Genomic DNA, 10,000 nt, shown 5'->3' on the forward strand with positions numbered 1-10,000 from the left:
GGTCCACCAAAATTTGTTGCTTTTTCGAGGACTATTAGCAAAAATATTTTAAGAGTTTGTCAAAGGATAAAATCAAATAGAGAAACAAAAAACACCGAAAGAAATTGGCCGAAAACTGAAAGCTTCAATGTATTTTAAGTATTAAAACTCACTTTTGAAAAATATTGCGAAAAATAGCAATCAGTATGTGCCTAGCTACATATTCCAGTTCCTGCTGCAAACGGTGATCTTTCTTGTGCCATTAGACCCATGCTCCTGTTTTGATGAAGGAGATATTTTCCTCTTTTTTTTATTCGACGAATGAGGTTCCCGTTTTATTCATTAAACAAATGACAACATAATCCGAGCTGCACCTTGCGAACCGCCTCAGCGATAACCCCAGACTGAATTGGTAAGCATCAGCTTTGGCAGATCTTGCGTATCCTCGAGTGAAATCGTTTGTTTGGACACTCGCTCCATCTACTGAGGCATTTTGTTATCACTTCGTCTGTCCCCGTGCATTAATGAACATCTTTCACTGACTGTAAATCCTGTGATAACACACCTCGTACGAGAGATTCCCCTTCTATTCAGTGGTAACTGACATAAACATTGGATTTGATTACACGTTCCCCAGTCCAAACAAAGAATTTGCATGGTTTCATTAAGTGACACAGATATGTTAAAAGGCCTTTCTAGCGAGTATTGGAGTACATGGTTATCAAAACACATAAAAACCTATTTACCATATTTTTTGGGTTTAAAGTGAGAAATAGTTATTGTTTGTACCAGAAAAGAAGGCAATTCATGGCGATAATCTATAGAATATTGCTGAATGTGTTCATTTCTCTGACAGCAGGTTTTAGAAAAAATCACATGTAGGGTTTTCTTATAGTCTATGTAATTATATATTTCATTTTTTATCTGTAATAAGTTGTTTCGGGGGCTGCCTCAAGTCTGAATCCATGATGAGCCCGAACAGAAGGTCGCTGGCATATGTAAAAAAAAAAAAAAAAAAAAAAAAAAATATATATAAATATATATATATAATATATATAATATATATATATATATTATATTATATATATATGTGTGTGTGTGTGTGTGTGTGTGTGTTGTGTGTGGTGTGTGTGTGTGTGTGTGTGTGTGTGTGTTTATTTATTTTGTCAATATGTACATATACGAATGATCTCTCTTGTTATGGATTGAGGCTTGAGGCAGCCCCCGAACCAACTTTATTAGAAATCATATATGAAATTTGTGATCTGCGCTCACATGAGCACACGCGCCAGATTTGCCCTATATTGGGTAAGTGTAAAGTAGTACCGATTGGGGGAGTCTATCGTAGATACGGTAATGGGTTAGGAACCACCAACAATGATTACCTTACTAACTACTCCTCGGGGAAGGATCCTGGTCACCACCAACTACATGATGTCTAGTCGAATAATGAAAATAAGCAAAGCGGCGTAAACGGTCATCCTGCGACTGCAGATCACCAATAAACACAAAGATCATAGCCAAAAGAATCCTCTCTTCAGGGGGTCAAGGACAACAAACGTGGAGGTGCTCGGTCCTAGAAAAAAAAAATCCAAAATCCGTTCGCCAGCTTTTTCAACTTCTTCTGAACTATTGGCATCATGTAAATCCCAAACGAACTCATGATTGTCATGGGGACTTTAAAAGCTAAGGTTTGGCCCAGAGAGAGTGGAAAATCTATTGGACCGCATAGTCTAGCGGAACAGAATGAATGTGGAAATAGACTTATAAATTGGTGTAAGGAGAAAAATCTTTTCAGCAAAAAACACCTTTAATGTACACCCAGACGACGAATAATATAGATTAGTCCTGGTGATAAAGAAAAGATTGCCCCCCAAATTTAACTCAATGGTCTGCCAGAAGCTTCTAAGAATGACACTGACCATCATTTTCGTGCCTTCTTTAAGAACACCCAAGAGGCATCTGCTAAGACCATTCCGACAGTAGAACGGACGAAGCCTCATCAAGCTGGTTCCATCCATGCTCAAAGACCGGCTACGAAAACAGCAAGTCTAAAAGCAGAACCCATGCAGTCTGGTAAGCAATGTGTACAAAGAGGAATGTAAGAAAGTAAATAAAAGTGGCTGCAGGAAAAATGTATATCAGTTGTAATCCCAAAGAGATGTTCTAAAGGATAAGAGATATTACTGGTCAGCGATCCTTTTCCTCCTCAAATTGCCCTCCAAAGCATCAGAGGGCAGCATTCTCCCCGAGAGTGAGGATGTTTAGTGCTCGTTGGGAAGAGTATGTTCAAGAATTTTGACAATGAGCAAGAGCTTGAAGACCTTAGGCCTGGAAGCTGCCACTCTGGTCCACCAGTTCTGAAGTCAGAAAAGTGCGCTGGTCCCTACAGCAAAAGAAATCGTAAAAAACTGTTCAGGCCTTAGGGAAAAACTTTCTAGAGAAATGCTGAAATCAAGTATCATTTCCTACCGAAGATACCAAAAAACGCTGAGCGCTCACAGCATCACACAATTAAACTAATATCACATATTTCAAAACTCTGGGTGAAGATCATCCTACAGAATATCAGAAGACAACTTCCCATCCGAATCCCAAAGACCCAGTTTGGGTTTATAAAGGATAAAGGTTTTGAGGGGAAAACTATCTTCATAATGAGAATGCTTGCCGAGAGTGCCATCCCAACCCTGCAAAGGATCTACTAGGTTTTCAATGACTATCAAAAAACATTTGATAAGGTCCGGCACTTAGAACTATTCAAAATCCTTGCCCAAAATCCAGGTAGATGACAAAAATATGAGACTAATTCACTCAACTTGCCGCAGTCCCCTATCCGATGAAAAACAAAACTGGTTCCACATCAGGCGAGGTGTCCGACATATGATGCCATCTGTCCTCTTTTGTTAATACCGTTTAAGTTATCCTTTGAGAGATGAAGATCGCTTGGAGGGAATCATTATCATTTGGTTGCAAGATTAACAACCTTCATTATGCAGATGATACAGTTTCATGGCCACATCTGCAAATGACCTCCAAAAATTTTTGATGCTGTTAGGAAGCCAGCAAACATCTTGGCCTCCATGTCAACAGCAAAAAAAATTTAGGAGCTCTTTTCACAGAGCTTGTTGCAAGAAGGAAAAACAGATGCAGAGTCGGACTAGGCAAAAGATGCATTCTCCATACTACGGGAAAATACTAACAACCCCAAGCTCTCAATGCAAATAAAAATTTGTTTAAAAACCCTTTGGGCAGTAGATCTCCCTTTTAGTTGCGGGTCCTGGCACTGACGACTCGCGCAATATAAGCCGTGAAATGTAGTTTAATGCTGGATGTTTCGCACCCCTTACAAACTGATGCCAACGAGTAATTTAAAGAATTGGACAGGAACGCGAGCTTCCGGTACGACCTTTCCAATATCCTTGACATCAAACCATAAGGTTACATAAAAGTCCTTAGTAATGGTAAAATTGATGCAAGCAAGCCCATGAGGGCGAGAATAACTTTCCTCGACAAAGTCCCGACCCAACGTGAAACATGGCGCCAAGTAGTTCGCCCAAACACCGCAATCGGCAACAGCCGACAATAAGAAGTACACAATGCACACATATACACACTCACATATGTGTGTGTGGGGTGCACACTCAATATATATAAATATATATATTTTAAAATATAAAATATATTTTATATCTATTATATATATACTATATATAATAATTTATATATACTATCACACACACACACATGTATGTGTGTGTGTGTAAAACACATACACACACACACACACACACACACACACCAAAACACACACACACACACACACACACACACACACACACACACCCACACACACACACACTTAATATATATATTTTTTTTTAATATCACAGCACTAAAATGTTTGTTTTAAAATATCACAGTACTTAAATGTTTGTTTTTAAGATATTAAGATATAAAATATTTAAAACGAAATGTAATTTCCTGTGGACAGTTGGCAGTGAATTTATTGACAAGATAAGGAATAGTTTCCTATTTTTAACGCGCTGTCTGCATCGAATGAGCAGGTGACCACGCCATCGCGGCGGCAGGAGGTGGCGGTGACACAACGAGCGCAGAGGTCGCATCCGAACCGCGTTGTCAAAGCCTCTCGCCTGTCGTCCCAGCGTGCAGTATTTAGGAGGGCAAGAGCGTTTACGTAGTTGACTTAACGGTCAAAAGCATCGTTCTGTATCCTCTCTCGTCGCTGGTGTTGCTGCTGCGTGAGGCCTGGTGCCACACCGAGCTGCGTACTCAGCCTCGAGTGTATTTGCCATTGGTATAGTATGTGCATGGGTCGATGGAGTTTTTGGTATGGTGGCAAACTTGAAGATGCAACAATTTGCCTTCGCTATCACTTTGTCACGTGTGGGCTTCCAATTTAGTTCATTGTGATGGGGACTCCCAAAAAATTCGTGCACGACAGGAAACGAAGCATCATGTAAGCGTAGTTCTGGGTATGTGAAGGGGTCCTTTGGGGGGTTACAGATGCCTCACTTCACATTTAGCAGGTTGGAGATTACCTCAAATGTTCACATTCACTACCAAGAGCGTCAAGTTTTCTTGTGCATAGAAGGTGATTTCATTTTTACACACTGATAATTTAGCGATTGTAAGGTCGTCGACACTTGGCTCGTTCTCTGTGTTCAGACAGAAGGAGTTTACCACGGCAAAGGCAAACAATAACTTTGAGGTGCGTCCCTTCTGGTACTCCATGTGTAACTCATAATTCGAAGCGCTGCAGTAGGACATCCTGTGAGGCCGTCCGGTCAGGAAATCCGCCATGAACTCCCGAACGGACAGGGGGCCCAGCCCAGGTGGTACAGCTGCATGACAGCGACTGTATGGTCTACAGATTTAAACGCCTTCTTGAGGTCAATCAGCATCAAAGTCGCCATGGTGTCAAATCAATAAAGGCCCTTTAGGAGGCATCCAAAATAAATATTAAATAGGGGATGTTGATCTACCTTCAGTTTACCATATTGTGTCTCTTCCAACTTCGTATGTCGCTAAACAGCATCTCAGCCACATGTCCCTCAAGAACCTTACTAGTCCGGGCTGATGGATACCCAGGTCGCGTTCGGCCTTTAAACCTTAGGGAGTGCGGGATAGTCACCAATGCAGCCCTCTAGGAAGGTGGCCGTACAGAGTGCGATGTTGCAGATATGTCAGGTGGGAAAGTCTAGCTCAAAGCAAACTCCTTCAGGGAATGCTTTGGGAGCTCATTCGGAGGAGAGGGTTTTCCCACTTTTAAGGCAGACAATCGTCAGTACACATAATTGAGTTACGGCCAATCAATTGCATGGCAAATAACTAGGTAATTTTCCCTAGTCCGATTTGTGGATATTTTCTGCATATTACACTTAAATTATTTCTAATACCCTCACTAAATTCAGTGTTTATCTGCCTCATCGAAATATTCAATTTTAACTGCTTTTTGAAAATGCCATCACGAATTTCAGCGACTTAACACCACATTGCTCGCTTTTCTGAGCAGTGTCATGTTTTGCCTCCCGAATAGCTTGTCGCGTTTGGTGCCACTCCTAGCGCCGACGTCGGGTGAGTGCAAGGATGTTAGCGTGATCCGGGCCTTATCAGCCCTGACACGCGCTCGCTATTCCGGAAAGCACGCCTGCCTCCCTGGGCATCGGTGGTTTCGTTGGCATCATGCATTCGAAAGATGTTTTTGCCTTCCACCCAGTGTCCGAACCCCGCGTAGAGAGGAGTCATGGAAGTGATGGATGGAGCTGCGTAGGAAGGTGGAGGAGGTAAACTGGAAGTGCGACGTCTAACACTGGTTTATTGATAGAAAGCCAAGTCTCTGATACTCTTATTATATCGGTTTTATGAAGATTCGTAATATTTTTACTAGTTCCTCGTGCACAGTCGTACAAACTTAGCGATTCGTCAGAAATAATCGTGGTCAACACTGTTAGCCCCGCGTTGCAGCAATTAGTACACGATTATACCCTCAATACACTGGTTGCATTGAAACCATCTAGTTGCTTGGCTACTGTTTCTATCAGTGATATGAACTGGTATAGTATAATTTAATTCGTCGTTAAAATCAACGTTCTCTACCGATCACCTGACCCCCGAACAACTGGTTCAAATTTCTCTTGATTATTCATATTTCTAAGAATGGTTCGTACATTATATGGCTCTGCATTTCTCTGTACTTTCAAAATGCCAATAGTCTGTAGTTTGCATTTTGTTTCGTTGTTTAACACTTTGTGACTGTAACGTAATTTCATAATAAATGCCTTCAGTACGTTCGTGTTATCGATGCTGATTCAGTGTAGCTAAATTTACCTGCGGGCGTTCACTTTGACAGGTGTAAACAATGAGCTATCACAAAAACATTTTATTTTATCAACAAGAATAGTTCTATAAATCAGACACGCCAGGTAAACAGTGCACACACAGTTATATATATATATATATATAATATATATATATATATATATATATATAAAAATATATATATAGAGATTAAAATATATAATATTTATGTATATATATATACATATATTTTAATATATATAATTATATTATAATATATTTTTAATAATATATAAATATATACATTATATATACATATACATTATATACATAATAGATAGATAAATACACAGTTATAATATATATATATATATTAAAATATGTGTGTGTGTGTGTGTGTGTGTGTGCTGTGTGTGTGTGTGTGTGTGTGTGTGTGTGTGTGTGTGTGTGTGTGTGAGTGTATGTATGTATGTATATATACACATATAGATAGATAAATAAATTTATGTATGCGTGTGTGTATAAAATTATATATTATAATATATTATATATATATATATATATATGTGTGGGGTGTGTGTGTGTGTGTGTGTGGTGGTGTGTGTACACATGTACATATATGTTATACATATATATGTGTGTATGTGTGTGTGCACACCCCACACACACACACACAAACACACACACACACTACACACACACACACAGCACACACCAAACACACATGCACACACAAAACAAAAACAATATATATATATGGGGGTGTGTGGGTGTATATATATATGTATATATATATATATATAATATATATATTTTAAAATATAATATATATATATATATACTGCCGGAAATGGTCGAAGGGACAAAACACTAAACGCCCCGCCGCGGAAAGTTGTGCGCTCGACTGATGCCTCGAACTGATCTCACGGCGAGAAGACGACATATCGCCTTGAGAAATCAAACGCAGGGTCGTAAGGGAAGTCGCCGCCCGTGGCATAAGTGGTAGTGCGCTGAACCGCAGTGATAGGAAGGGCATCCAATCAAGCAAGGGTAGTACTGCCCAAATGACCTAGCCACCGGGTGGGCAAGCCAGCCCAAGTGGTCATGGCGACCCCATATAGGAATGGGATAAAGCTACGGAAAAAAATAAAATGTATGTATATCCCATACACGGATACTTTGATAGATATCATGTATGTATATGTATATATTATATATATAATATATATATAAAATATTTTATATATATATATATTTTATATATATACATATGTGTGTGTGTGTTGGGGCGTGTGTGTGTGTGGTATAATATATATATATATATATATATCATATATATATAATATATATATATATATATAAAATATATATTATATATATTATCATAAATAACGGTATGCTCATGTTTGAGTTTTTCTCAATACTTTAACTTCTCATCACATGACCAATAAACTTTAGTTTCCTTTTGTTCAAGATGTCCAACAGCCGGTCTTTACAATTTACCTTTCTCAGTACTTCATCTTTCATTTTCTTTTTGTCCAGTTGGCTTTTTTGGCAATGGCAATTCTTTTTTTATCCCCGGGTGAATCATCATATGTATTAGAAAAAGCAGCTCCAAGAAAAGGTGAACTCTTTCCCCATTTTCCACAACACTCCATTGATTGTAACATGTTCATCATCGTTCATTGCCGGTTATCTTCGAATCTCATGGTTTCAGTTTTTTTTGGCATTAAGAAAAAAACCAGCCTTTTCGCTTGCTTCTCTAACTTTATCTACTAGTTGTTGTAGTTCAATGATACTGCTAGCAATTAAAACTATATCATCGGCGTATCTTATATTTGATATTTTGTATCCTCCACATCTACAGTTCCTTCAAAATTCTCCAGAGCACCTCTCATAATTGCTTCAGAATATATATTAAAAAGGTGAGGAGACAGAATGCAACCTTGTCGTACTCCTTGGTTGACTTCGAACCATTCTGTTAACCCATAAGTGGTTCTTACGGTTGCTTTTTGTTGGTCATACATGGCTTTTATTAGTTGGATGATGTGTTTTTGGAAATCTCATATCGTTCATTTTATTCCAGAGGTTTATCGTGATCAACAGTATCAAAAGCTTTCGAGTAATCGATGAAACATAGGTATAGGTCTTTCTGATGTTCTCTGTTTTTCTCTATGATCAATTTCAGATTTAGAACCCTGGTTTCTGGTCCCTTTTTCCCAGGCGAAACCTGCTTGTCGTCTGCAATTTCTTCTCTTAACTTCAACGTCATTCTTTCAGAAATAATTTTCAACAAAATTTTGCTGCTGTGACTTATTAATGCAATTGTCTGTTATTGTTGCATTGGAGTGCAATCACCTTTTTTTAGGTATGGGAGTAAAGATGATTTACCCAGTGTTCTGGCCATCTTCTTTCATTCCAAAATTTTCCTACAAAGTTTGTAGAAAATATTCAAACACCCTTTTGCCAGCATCTTGATTAGTTTTTGCGTTATTCATCTATTCCCGGGCTCTTGTTATTCTTTAATTCTTTTTTGGCTTTTATAACTTGTCTAGCAGTGGCGGTGGTTCATCTTCGCTGTCACTGAGTCTAATTAATGTTGTTGTTAGAACCTATTCTTTTTGTATAGGTTGAACAATTGATTCCATCTATCTTTGACTTCTTTTCCATCACATAAAAAAGTCCATCTTCAGTTTTGATAGTGTCCATTGTAGGTTTAAATTTTCGGCGTAATGTTTCGTTTCTCCTTGGTAGAGTTCTTTAGTTGTCTTATGATAGAACAGTTTCAATTCTCTGGCAATGGGTTTATTAAAATATTTTCCTTATCTCGTCGCAAAAATCTTTGAATTTTTGTATTTTGGGTTTTTTAAATTACTTCTTCAGCTGGATTATGATACCCGTGATTTTAGGCATCTTCTTGTTTCAATTTCACTTAGTGTTTCTTCAGATATCCAAGGGGGGAAATTTGTCTTTTTTTTTTGCGATAGTTCTTAAGCAGCGCCCCAGCAGTTCTTTTCCTTCTTCCCACCACTCATTTTGGGGTTTTATCATCTTCACATTGATGAGCAATTCAAATTTTGTTTGACACTGTAATTCTGTAATTTTTGTCAAGAGTTTTGTAGTCGAGCTTTAGAGGCGGTGTTGGACGCTCCATCTTCCTGAGTCTTATTTGAAAGTCGATAGTTAGGAGTGGGTGGTCATGTTGCAGTCGGCACCAGGGCTTGTCTTGGCATTTTTTTATACAACTTTTTCCAATTTTTGGTTCAACAAATGTAGTCGATTTGGTTGCGTGTTCGTTTGTCTGGTGAAAACCACGTGTACAAGTGTCTTGGGTGGTGTTGGAACAATGTGTTGGGCTATAACTAGATTTTGTACAACAGAATTCAATAAATCTTCACTCTTTCATTTATATCTTCCAAGGCCGAATTTTCCACAGATGTCATTTTTTAGATCCTTTTTGCCTACTTTGGCATTTGATTACTTTTACATCTCTGTTAGGGATTGTGTCTAAAGTTTCTTGGAGAGTGTTATAAAAATTTTCCATTTCTTCATCACTTGCAATGTTGGTTGGTGCGTAGCATTGTATAAAACTAATGTTATGAGGTTTTGCTTGTACTCTGACATTTTATAAAAGCGATCATTTATTTGGGCTGTACCCAATTAGTGCATTTTCAGTTTCCTCGTGAGAATCATTGTAACTCCG

This window comes from Penaeus monodon, chromosome 14, assembly GCF_015228065.2.
Source record: "Penaeus monodon isolate SGIC_2016 chromosome 14, NSTDA_Pmon_1, whole genome shotgun sequence".
Taxonomy (NCBI): Eukaryota; Metazoa; Arthropoda; class Malacostraca; order Decapoda; family Penaeidae; genus Penaeus; species Penaeus monodon.